The sequence below is a fragment of the Cucumis melo genome, chromosome 6 (genome assembly GCF_025177605.1).
Source record: "Cucumis melo cultivar AY chromosome 6, USDA_Cmelo_AY_1.0, whole genome shotgun sequence".
NCBI lineage: Eukaryota > Viridiplantae > Streptophyta > Magnoliopsida > Cucurbitales > Cucurbitaceae > Cucumis > Cucumis melo.
In genome coordinates, this window is record NC_066862.1 from 18,792,268 (window position 1) to 18,806,227 (window position 13,960).

Consider the following 13,960-nt stretch of genomic DNA (forward strand, 5'->3'; position numbering starts at 1 on the left):
CTACTGAACAAAAAGAAGCAATAAAAAGACATAAGACAAATGTTAGAAGGATAATTAAAGTTGAAGAAGGAACTTCAGCAACTCAAAAGGTAGAAGAAGAAGTAGAGAACGCTGTAGAAACTCTTCTCTATGCAATTAACCTGCACTTCGGCCTAGGAAGTGACACTGATGTAGAAAATCAAAGGAAAATAATAAAAAATCTAAAGTGCTCCTCTATGGAAAATTTTAGATGGTATAAGTGTTACGTTTTATGTCCTAAAACTCGTAGATAGTAAATATAATCAATTGACTGCCATTAATAAAGTGTTTTATTATTATAATTTCAATAAGTGTTATTGATTATATTATTAGTTTTGTCTTAATAACCTAAATCCAATAAACTAACGTCCTAAGCTGTTTGATAAGTCTTGAACAGTATGTAGAGACATACGGGAATCAATGTTCAAGATCAGCTTAAAGGGTCTATACTATAAGGTTAAGGTTAGGTACCTTATCCTGTTAACATTATGGATACGGCTCACTTTGTATTTGATAAAAATACATTGATCCAATGTGTTCATGTATGCGACATGCGAGTGAGGGTATCCTATGCAATGAGTTTGCATAAGACTGGACCACGAAATAGTAATCACTAGATGTAACTCCGTTAACTAGTTGGATTTCTATTTCATTAGGATGACCTAGGTGACTTAGTCTTAATCCTGAGTGTATTATGAACTTCTGTTTGCGAGGGATTTTCGTTTGATTTGTACGGGTGAGAGTGATCAAATTGTCGACTCAATATGCTTATCATTTTGGGGACAAGACCGAGTGGGGAGCTGGAAACATAATCACACAAGATGGAATTCACTTCTTCCCACCTTTAGGGTAAGTAGATAAGTGTTCCTTTAAATGGTGTCTCCGGGACTTGAACAAAAGGCCCTACCCTCTCTATGGCACGAGAGGGTTTTCTGTTTAGTGGCTGGACCATAAACAGGTTGTTCATTAGAGGAGCACTGATATTTAAGGACTAGAGGTAACCCAGGGGTAAAACGGTAATTTGACCCAGCTGGTGTTACGAACACTTGTGAAGGACTAACTTACTGGTATTGGTCTATCCGTGGACACAGAAATATATCTTCAGTGAGAAGAGTTGAGCTGTGAGTCTTTAGTGGAGTGTACACACAGTTAACGAATATTGATTAATGTAGTTAATGAGTTTAGCTAATTATCTCATATCGTTGTAGCTTCTGATCTCTAGGTCCTTTAGGTCCCCTTCCTAGCTCATAAAGAGTAATGAGATTTATTTATATTGGTTGTAATTTGAAATGTTCAAATTTATTTTGGGAATTAATATAATGTATATTGATACATTATAATATAAAGTTTATTAGACTTTATTATAGAAATTTAATTTTGGATATGATTCAAAATTAAATTACGAGAGAATAAAATATTTGAATAAGTTCAAATATTAGTTTAATTTGAATTAGATTCATATTAAAACTATAAGTTAAAATTTAATGTGTATATGATACATATTAAAACTATAGGTTATGAGAGAAATTTATATTTGAATATGATTCAAATTATGGATTAAATTAAATATAAGATATTTAATTTAGAAATTAATTAATTGGAGAATTAATTAATAGTTTAGTTTAATTTGATTTAATTAAATTCATTAAATTAAAATTATAGGTTATTCGAGAGATATTCATCTAAATATGATTTAAATGAAAATATTAATTAAATATGATTTAATTAATTATTAAATTAATTAATTATTTAATTAATTTAATAATTATTATTAAGTTAATAGGGAATTCTTATCTCATTTATTAAGTTAATAGGGTTTTTCCACGTTCCCATTTATTATCTCCAACTTCCCACTTCTTTCGTCAGAAGAAGTGGGAATTCTTTGCGTAACAATCACAACAGTGAGTTCTGCGAAGAAGACTCTCCATTTTCTTTGAAAAAATTCTCTCCATTCCCTTATTCCAATTTTGGTTCCCACAAACCATCTCAATCAGAGAATAGGAAGGTTTCCAAGTGGTGGTGCCCCAAAATTTGGTGATTGGTGATTCAGAGTCGTCAACGAGCGTAAGGTTTTTTTCTTCTCTGTATATTTTCAAAGCATGTTTAACCATAAAAATTGTTTTTTCTATTTTTTGCCAATGTATTGGTATTTTTAAGGTCCCAATTAAAATTACGTTTCTGTAATTTTTCCGTTGTAAAGAATTTTCATCCCTTCAATTGGTATCAGAGCCATCTTAATTTTAATTGAGAATTTTAAAAATTTGCATTGGTAAGGTGGGATCTCTGCATTATGAATGTGGTTTTTGCAATTGAATGTTTCTTTAATTTTGGCCATAGATTTACTGTTTTGATAAGATCAAAATGTAAAAGTCCTTGCGTTTTTCGGCATTTTAATTTGTAAATCTGTAATTTAGAGTCCAATTTTCGGATTCAGGGTATTTTTTATTAGTTTTTTGACACCAAATTTGCCCAAAACGGACAATCGGAAGGCCACGAACGGGAGTTTTTTCGATTTTATACGGAAACCGAAGCGAAGAAAAAAAATATGCGTCTGGAGGTTGAAGAAGGGATGAAGTCATTGTGATGTCACCGGCCGTACGAACAGCTCCTCGACTCGACTCGACTTGTACGGATGGCTCGCGACTCGACGGTACTTGTACGACTGCACTTGTACGGACGACTCGGCTCGGTTGTACGGACGGCTCGGTTCGGCTCGGCTGTACGGACGACTCGGCGCGGTCGGCTCGGTTCGACTCCGATTTTTTCATATGGTGCCAGTTCAAGGTTTTTGGGCCGGATTTGAAGCTTTTTGAATGTTTTGAGACCGGTTTTGGAGCTTTTGAAGCACTTTTATGATAAATTTAAGGCTTTATTATTGTAATTTTTGCTTTATTTTATTCTAGGGGCCAATTTTACAGGTTTAATTGTTATTTAAATGCTTTATGGATGTCATTTAGATAAATCCCACCTTAGGTTAAGCATGTTCATGCATTTTTATATATTATAAATGTTATAATGTATGGTTTTAATGCATGATTATGAATTTCATGAGTAATTTAAAATATGTTGATATTTTAAATATATGAAATTGAATAAGCATGATGCATGGCATTACTTAGTTAAATATAATTTGTTATATTTAAATTAATGTATTGTGTATGCTTGATTGATTTTCATATTTTTTTAATATAATTGTTATATTAATAAAAGATGAAAATTAATTTGCATTGTGCATATTACATCCATAGTTTAATATAATTGTTATATTAATATAATGTATACATGTAATATGGTTTTATTTAATTATAATTTGATTTTAATTATTTAAACCATAGTATGCATGATTATAGGGCTAATTAACTAATTTTATAATAGTTATAAAATTTGATTATTAGAAATCGTCAACCTATAACAAAGAGTTTCATGTAAACATAGGATCTTAGGATTAATTTGGTTTAATTTTAAATTGTTTAAAATTAAATAGACCTAAGATCACATTAATTCTAATAGGATTAGAATTAAGTCTTATTTTTAGTTTAATGAAAATAAATAGGACAAATAGGATTTAAGGTTATAAGGGAACTCCACTGGAAAGTTCTGTCTAAGGCTGGGGGTACTTAAGTTGACGGTTTACGGAACACCTCCTACCTGGGAACTGACCCGGAACCGGCGTTGAATTAACCTTATTCCTATTAGCATAAGATATCACTAGGTAATTAAATGGTTTAATACACCTAGAAACTTTAGTGTAAAGTTTTATTATAAGTGTTATAATAAGAATAGACTTAGTTAGATTCATTTAGCCGGAATTTAGCTAAGTGCAACTAAACCCTAAATTAATAGAACATTTTAGTGGGAGAAAAATGGTATATATGATATATCAATTTTTTGCTCTCACGTCCCTAAGAGTTCACACGTGAGATCCATACTCGGCTTCTTGTCGCCCTGGGCGCGGCCTCCCTTCGGAAAGTGTTTGTATGGGTCAATAACAAGGTGAATAAGGGAAATGTTCATAGTAAGTGGGAGAAGGACGCGTGTCAACGTATCCTACGGTCTCCTCCATTAGGAGGCACCGTGAGATTTGTATGATCCGTCTGCGTGTCGTCCTGGAGCGACCATCCCTTCGGAGGGCTTGATCATATAAGTCGGAACATCACAAACTCCAGAAATGGATAGGATTTCTTAAGTTAATCTTCAACAGTTGTCTTTCCTAATAGTAGCCTGTTGAAGTGTACCTCTAGGATCTGAAAATGGTAGGGTCACACTTACGGGATGAATTAAGTTAGTTAATGAATCCTTGACCGAACAACGATAGCTAAGAACTATAGGAATAAGAGTTATTATGGTATTAGTAATTAGTTGAGATTGTCTCAATTCAGAAGAGGAGTAATTAATCACCCTTCGGTGATTGTTGCTCTAAACTTCTGAAGTATCGTTGCAAAAACTAAATCATTATTTTTATTTGGGTTCTTTGATTGTTTGTTTTTTGCTGAATTGATTGGATTGTTTTATGTAATGGGTTAAGACAAAGATAACTAATACGATCAATTTTTGCTATTCTAGCATGTCTTCCTCAATTATTGCATTGCTTAAAAAAGATCAATTAATCGGTGAAAATTATGCGACGTAGAAATCGAAACTGAATATGATTCTAGTTATCGCAGATCTACGCTTCGTCTTAATGGAGGAATGTCCTCCTTTCCCCACTAAATATGCATCCCAAAGTGTTAGGGATGCATATGACCGCTGGACAAAGGCCAATGAAAAGGCTCGCCTCCACATCTTGGCTAGTATGTCTGACATATTGAGCAAGAAACATGAGATCATGGTCACTGCACGTCAAATCATGGACTCTCTTAGAGAGATGTTTGGGCAACCGTCTATTCAGATCAAACAAGAGGAAAATGTTGCCCATTCTAAGAGGTTTGCACTTTCATCTTTTGGATCTGAGAAAATTCAAAAGAGAAAAGAAGGGAAGGGGAAAGGTCCTACTATTGCTATTGAGGGCAAAGGGAAGACTAAGGTAGTCATCAAGGAGAAATATTTCCACTGCAATGTTGAGGAACATTGGAAAACAAATTGCCCTAAGTACCTTGTTAAGAAGAAAGAAAAGGAAGGTAAATATGATTTACTTGTCTTGGAAACATGTTTAGTGGAAAATGACCAAAATGCCTGGATACTTGATTCAGGGGCCACTAACCATGTTTGTTCTTCTTTACAAGAAACTAGTTCCTTCAAGCAGCTTGAGGAGAGTGAGATGATACTCAAGGTTGGAACGGGAGATGTCATTTCAGCTCGTGCAGTGGGAGATGCTAAGTTGTTTTTCGGAAATAAATTCATGTTTTTGGAAAACTTGTACATAGTTCCTAAAATTAAAAGGAACTTAGTTTCCGTTTCTTGTCTTATTGAACATATGTACTCAATTAGTTTTTCTATGAATGAAGCGTTTATTTCTAAGAATGGAGTACATATTTGTTCAGTTAAGCTTGAAGACAACTTGTATGTATTAAAACCTAATGAAGGAAAAGCAGTTTTAAATCATGAGATGTTTAGAACTGCTAATACTCAAAATAAAAGGCAAAGAATTTCTTCAAATAACAATACCTATCTTTGGCATTTGAGGTTAGGTCACATAAATCTCGATCGGATCGGGAGATTGGTAAAGAATGGACTTCTAAACAAGTTAGAAGATGATTCATTACCTCCATGTGAATCTTGTCTTGAAGGTAAAATGACAAAGAGACCTTTTACTGGAAAAGGTTATAGAGCCAAAGAGCCTTTAGAACTTATACATTCAGACCTCTGTGGTCCGATGAATGTAAAAGCTATTGGAGGTTTTGAATACTTCATCTCTTTTATAGACGATTATTCTATGTATGGTTATTTATACTTAATTGAGCATAAGTCTGAAGCTCTTGAAAAGTTCAAGGAGTATAAGACTGAAGTTGAAAATCTATTAAGTAAAAAGATTAAAATACTTCGATCTGATCGAGGTGGAGAGTACATGGATTTGAGATTCCAGGACTATATGATAGAACATGGAATCCAATCCCAACTTTCAGCACCTGGTACACCTCAACAAAATGGTGTATCTGAAAGGAGAAATAGAACCTTGTTAGACATGGTTCATTCAATGATGAGTTACGTTCAATTGCCTAGCTCGTTTTGGGGGTATGCAGTAGAAACTGCAGTTCATATCTTGAACAATGTTCCCTCGAAGAATGTTTTTGAAACACCTTTCGAGTTATGGAGAGGACGTAAACCTAGTTTAAGTCATTTCAGAATTTGGGTTTGTCCAGTACATGTGTTAGTGACAAATCCCAAGAAGTTGGAACCTCGTTCAAGGTTATGCCAATTTGTTGGTTACCCTAAAGAGACGAGAGGTGGTCTATTCTTCGATCCACAAGAAAATAGAGTGTTTGTATCGACAAATGCTACTTTCTTTGAAGAAGACCACATGAGAGATCATAAACCACGAAGAAAATTAGTATTAAGTGAAGCTACTGATGAATCAACAAGGGTTGTTGATGAAGTTGGTCCCTCATCAAGAGTTGATGAAACCACCACATCAGGTCAATCTCATCCTTCTCAATCGTTGAGAATGCCTCGACGCAGTGGGAGAGGTTTATCACAATCTAAACGTTATTTGGGTTTAACTGAAACTCATGTTGTCATACCAGATGTTGGTGTTGAGGATCCATTGTTCTATAAATAGACAATGAATGATGTAGATAAGGATCAATGAGTCAAAGCCATGGACCTTGAAATGGAGTCTATGTACTTCAATTCAGTATGGGATCTTGTAGATCTACCTGAAGGGGTAAAACCTATAGGGTGTAAATGGATCTATAAGAGAAAGAGAGATTCAGTTGGGAAGGTACAGACCTTCAAAGCGAGACTTGTAGTAAAAGGGTATACCCAAAGGGAAGGGGTTGACTATGAGGAAACTTTTTCTCCTGTTGCTATGTTAAAGTCTATAAGGATTCTCTTGTCCATCGCTACATTTTATGATTATGAAATATGACAAATGGATGTTAAGATTGCTTTTCTGAATGTCAATCTTGAAGAGAGTATCTTTATGTCTCAGCCCGAGGGGTTCATAACCTAAGGTCAAGAGCAAAAAGTTTGCAAGCTGAATCGATCCATTTATGGGTTGAAACAAGCATCTAGATCTTGGAACATTAGGTTTGATACTGCGATCAAATCCTACGGTTTTGACCAGAACGTTGATGAACCTTGTGTATATAAAAAAAATCAACAAATGAAAAGTAGCTTTCTTAGTACTTTATGTGGATGATATCCTCCTCATTGAGAATGATGTGGGATACCTTACTGACGCACTACTACAAAAATTGGATTACTTGACGTTGATACAGTGTCAAGTAAACCTATACTTAACGTTTTAAAAAGCGTCAAGTAATCGACTGCCAAGTATAGTCCCATTACTTGACACTAAAAAATGTTAAGTATTATATTTCTTGACGTCATTTTCGGGTCAACTAAGATATCATACTTGACCTTTTTTACGTATCCAGTAAGATATCATACTTGACGCTTTTTACGTGTCAAGTAAGATATCATACTTGACATTGTTTGCGTGTCAAGTAAGATAGTATACTTGACACTGTTTACATGTCAAGTAAAGCCGTATACTTGACACTTTTTACATTTGTTATTTTCCATTTTTTGTATTACATTCATTTAAATAAAGACAAATTCGTCAACAAAATAAACTCTCTAATGAACAACAATGACAAATTCGTCAACAAAATAAACTCTCGAACAACAATTTCATTCTTCAACAATAAGTCATATATGTACATAATTTACAGGTAGTATGACTATTCAGGTCTCTCCACAAACTAATCTCAATTTACAAAGATAAATAAAATTACTAACTATAAGACTCTAGAACATTAAATTATGTTCTAACCCTCAATAATTACTTCTTTACGAGTGTTAAATACTAAGCCTCGTAGTAAGTTTCACCAAATAATTCTTGAAGCAACAACCTACAATAGAATTTCACAAGTTTTAGTAAAAAAGAACAACAATTCATCTTTAAAACTTTTTAGTCAGATCATCTCAACACTTACACATATAAAACGAAACTATGAAAGGGTTGCACATTGAAAATGTAAACTTTGTACTAACCTTCATACTGTGATTAGGAGAAGATGTGAATTTCTATAGGAACATTTAGAATGTTAGTTTTATAACACAGACACAGGAGCATATATAAAATCCTGGCAAGTAAGATTCAAGCCAACTAAGAATACTGCAATCAGAAACATAGTTTATGGAATAAATATCTTTTCAGAATACTCATTAATCTACCAATCTGTCAATTAAAAAATGTGCAACACTTCAACATTCACGGAGTTAAAAGCTGAAGCTCACTACCACACCTAAGGGCCCATTTTTTATTTTTTCTCTGAGTGAAATCTTGGTCATTAAATTTGAAGTTAGGAGGACTGTTTCTTTACTTGTACCTATCCAAGCTCTTATCTTAGTCTTTCTCTAAAGTGTAACCATTCATTGACAATCCCCCTAAAAACTAAAGACTAATATACTTCAATAAATAGTTCCCATTAATACCACAAGACTCCTAAAACTCTTTCCAATGTCTTTGCCAAACACAAAGTAGAATATTTTTCTGCATTCATTTGCCACTTCATGGAAAAGAGCGGCGAGCAAACATTTAGAAGAAAGACAACATCCAGTGCATTGTTTGGGTGTCAAGGGGAGGTTGTACTTTTGGATGCTATCCACAATTAGCATTAAATTTTGTAGCAAGTAGAAAATGTTTGCATACGCATTAAATTCTATAACTTTGCCATTGGTACCTGAATAATCATTTTCTTCAGAAGTTTCTAGAGGACATCTTTATCAAAATTCGATGAAAATGTCAAAATTGGACGGGAACCTTGCAGATAGTTCCCTATAAGCTTCAATTCTTCCATTGCACTGAAAGCAAAAAAAATGGAGAAGTAAGAAAAATTGGATTAAGATACTTGGCTGCCGGTCCTCCATCAGTACCAAAATCATTGAACTGAAAGAACAAAAATGCAATCAAGATAAAAAAAAAAAAAATTCATCATCCTAAGTAGATTGAGATAGGAACAAACATAGAGTCTTTTAGTTTTCTTATGCAAAATGCCAATTAAATCTAAAGCATGCAACTAAGTGATAATAGAGATCAAAATCGAAGAAAATAGGAGCTACCAAAATGAGAATTGAATCAACCTGGTAAGAAAAAGCAAATGCTACCATGTTCTCTGGAAAGAGTAAAATAGCCATTGCAACCATTCTATCATAATATTTTCCATCATAACATTACCCAGCAATGAAGAAAATCTTGCTCTTATTTACATTCCAATTGGACTAAACTTGATAGAACATTCAACACTTATTCTAGAAAAAGAAACAATTACATCATAATATTGTTGAACTACGATGCTGTAAACCTTTCCTGATATTCAATACATAAAAAAGGTTTTGGATTCATATACTACCAAAGTTATTGCCTTAATAACCAGGATGTTGAAGTTGAAAGATCCAATTCCTTGAACTATAATCATGGCCTATCCTCAATAATTTTAAAGATGCTTTGTCAACCCACACGGGTGTATAAATAATAACTACGGGTGTATTGGAAAGATATAACACTTTTCCTTAGATGAATGACTCATGAGAGTGTAGAAAAGCATATTACGAATTCAAATGAAATGAAACATAACCTAACATACCTCATTGCACCTATTCTTAAAAAAAGAACAACCCTTTGCCATTGAAATTCTTTCTTTTTGTTTAGGACCACCTGCAAAGAAAAATGAATGGTAAATGTTGAAACATCCATCTTCTAAGATTTTCTATAAAGAACAAGGATAACTTCAATAGGTTAACGGTCGACGGTCGTATAGAACAAAGTGTTTTCATTTTTGTTCACCCTTTTCGCTTTCATCAAGCGACCGCTTCTCGTTTTGTCCAGTAGCTTTTTGTTTTTGTCTGGTAGGACTGTTTGAAGGACGCTGGTCGACGGTCGAAAGCTTCAACGTTTTAGTTGTAAAAAAGAAAAATATAGATATAGAAACTCAATATAATCCAAAAGCAAAAGAATCCCAATTCTACAACTTTAAGAAGGAAAAAAATTTGTTATTTCCAACAAAAAAAATTCAGACATGATTTAAGATCCAATAGCCAACCATAGTATGAAGTCGTACAAGTAAAAGCACATTTTGAAAATATTAAGCCCAACAACCAACAAAAATCACAGAGCAGTGGTTTGAAGACTCAAAATTCTAAAGTCTCACATGTTATTTAAAGACTAAAATGTAATCAGATTTAATGAAAATATGATTGACATTGAAATGCATAAAGAATTGATGGTACAATAGAAATGAGATTATGAAGGTATAAAAAAAGTGAGAAACAGAATTAGTTTGTCATGACCCAAACCATCTCATTCCACCTTGGGCAAACAACCCCTAGTGTGCATCACTTATTACATTTTCTGAATCAACACAATGGACCCTCTCAAGATGGTAAGAAAGTAGCCACTATTTATGAAAGGAAATATCATAAGAAAAGAAGAAATTATGGTAATTATTTGTTCCAATCCGGGAGGGGGTGTACAAAAATAGTTACATACTTTTTTCAAATTCTACATTTAAAAGGGGCATGAACTCATCCAAGCCTAGAAGAAGAAAAACCAGAGAAGAACAGTCCCAAACTCCCAATCTTTACCCATATGAATATTGAGAAAAATTTTCACATGAGGGGCGGAATTGGCAATAATAGTTATGCCAACAATTCCCATCTTCAGGTCCTCTTTCTAATTTGTTGTCTTTTTTTTTTCTCTTTTTATTTTCTATCCGTGCTATCGATCTCCTTTCCATTTTGTTTTCTACTGGCTAAACCACATGAATGTAACAGAGAAAAGCTTCAAATATGGTAAAGCACATAACAATGGAGGTTATAGAGAAAGTTTACCTTTCATTTGGAGGAGAAAGAGGGCGTACAACATTGCGGCGTACAGCAGAGAGCGGCGGCGTCTGCGGCATACAGCAGGAGCGGAGGAGCGGCAGCTTATAGTGCAACGATCGGTGAGGAGGAGCGGCGACTTACAGTTGCGGCGTGGGTCGTCGTCGTTGTCGGCGACGTGGGTCTTCGCGGAAGACTTGGGTTAGCGTGGGTTTTGGGATGGAGATAGAGATGGAGATAGAGAGATGGATGGTTTTGGAAGAGAGAAACAGGGAAAATGAAAGGTTTTTTTAGAGGGAATTTTTTAATAAATTTGTTTTCAATAAAATTATTTAATTAGTTTAATAAGTTTCTTTTTACTAAATTTATTTTGATACATTTTTTTTTACTAAATTAATTTTTAATAAGTTTCTTTTGGTAAATTTATTTTAATAAGTTTATTTTAATAACATTGTAATAACTTTATTTTAGTAACTTTATTTTAATAAGTTTATTTAATGGAATGAAAGAAATAAAAAATATTTTTATATTTTATATTTTTATATTTTTATATTTTTATATTTTTATATTTGACGTTTTTAAAATATTAATTTTCAAAGTATCAAATAAAATTTTTAACTATACTTGAAGTTTTTCCATGTCAAGTAAATGTCAACTATAGTTGACGTGCAATAAATGTCAGGTAAAATCCGCACTATACTTGACGCTAAAAAACTGTCAAGTACAATCTCCACTATACTTGACGCGACACAAAACATCAAGTAAAAATAATTCAAAAATTTTGGTGAAAATTTTGTGTTCTTTAAACTATACTTGATGTTGTTTTCGCGTCAAGTAAAGTTTCGCAATACTTGACACGAATACAATGTCAAGTAAAATATCCTTTATACTTGACGCGAAAAAAAATGTCAAGTAAAGGTTAGCGTAAAATTATCCGAAAAACTTCGTTTTTTTGAGACTATACTTGACGTTTTTTCTTTAAAATTGTAAAGTAGATTTTGTAGTAGTGACGTTAAAGCTTGGCTAGCAGCCCAATTCTAAATGAAAGATTTAGGAGAGGCACAATATGTTCTTGGGATCCAAATCATAAGGGATCGTAAGAACAAAACGCTAGCACTGTCTCAAGCAACCTATATCGACAAAATGTTGGTTCGATATTCGATGCAGCACTCTAAGAAGGGTTTATTACCTTTCAGGTATGGGGTTTACTTGTCTAAGGAACAATGTCCTAAGACACCCCAAGAAGTTGAGGATATGAGACGTACTCCCTATGCCTCAGTTGTGGGCAACTTAATGTATGTTACGCTCTGCACTAGGCCAGACATTTGTTATGCAGTGGGAATAGTCAGTAGGTATCAGTCCAACCCAGGATTAGACCACTGGTCGACGGTTAAAATTATTCTCAAGTATCTTAGGAGAACGAGAGACTACATGCTTGTGTATGGAGCTAAGAATTTGATCCTTACAGGATACACTGGCTCTGATTTCCAAACCGATAAGGATTCTAGAAAATCTACGTCGGGATCAGTGTTCATCCTAAATGAGGGAGCTGTAGTATCGCGTAGCATCAAGCAAGGATGCATTGCAGACTCTACAATGGAGGCTGAATACGTCGCTGCTTGTGAAGCAGCAAAAGAAGCAGTTTGGCTTAGGAAGTTCCTACATGATTTGGAAGTTGTTCCAAACATGAACTTGCCCATCACTCTATATTGTGATAACAGTGGGACAGCACCCAATTCTAAAGAACCTCGGAACCATAAACGAGGGAAACAGATAAAGAGGAAGTATCACCTGATACGGGAGATTGTGCAACGAGGGGATGTGATCGTTACCAAGATCGCTTCGGAGCACAACATTGCTGATCCATTTATGAAGACTCTCACGGCTAAAGTGTTTAAGGGTCATCTAGAAAGTCTAGGTCTACGAGATATGTACATTAGGTAACCTAGGGCAAGTGGGAGATGTGTAATGGGCATGATGATGCCCTAGTTTATTGTATTTGTATATATACGTTTTATGTAATATACTTGTACATTTTACCATTTCCAATGTTTGAGGATTACTTTATTATATACATCCCATAAGTACTAAAGTTTTAGTCCAAGTGGGAGTTTACTGGGCTTTATGTCCTAAAACTCGTAGATAGTAAATATAGTCAATTGACTGCCATTAATAAAGTCTTTTATTATTATAATTTCAATAAGTGTTATAGATTATATTATTAGTTTTGTCTTAATAACCTAAATCCAATAAACTAACATCCTAAGCTGTTTGATGAGTCTTGAACAATATGTAGAGACATACGGGGATCAATGTTTAAGATCAACTTAAAGGGTCTATAGTATAGGGTTAAGGTTGAGTACCTTATCCTATTAACACTATGGATACGACTCACTTTGTATTTGATAAAAATACATTGATCCAATGTGTTCATGTATGCGACATGCGAGTGAGAGTATTCTATGCAATGAGTTTGCATAAGACTGGACCACGAAATAGTAATCACTAGATGTAACTCCGTTAACTAGTTGGATTTCTATTTCATCAGGATGACCTAGGTGACTTAGTCTTAATTCTGAGTGTATTATGAACTCCTGTTTGCGAGGGATTGTCGTTTGATTTGTACGGGTGAGAGTGGTTAAATTGCCGACTCAATATGCTTATTATTTTGGGGAGCTGGGAACATAATCGCACAAGATGGAATTCACTCATTCTCACTTTTAGGGTAAGTAGATAAGTGTTCCCTTAAATGGTGTCTCCCGGACTTGAACAAAGAGCCCTACCCTCCTTATGGCACGAGAGAGTTTTCTGTTTAGTGGTTGGACCATAAACAATTTGTTCATTAAAGGAGCGCTGGTATTTAAGGACTAGAGATAACCCAGGGGTAAAACGGTAATTTGACTCAGCTGGTGTTACGAACACTTGTGAAGGACTAACTTACTGGTATTGATCTATATCC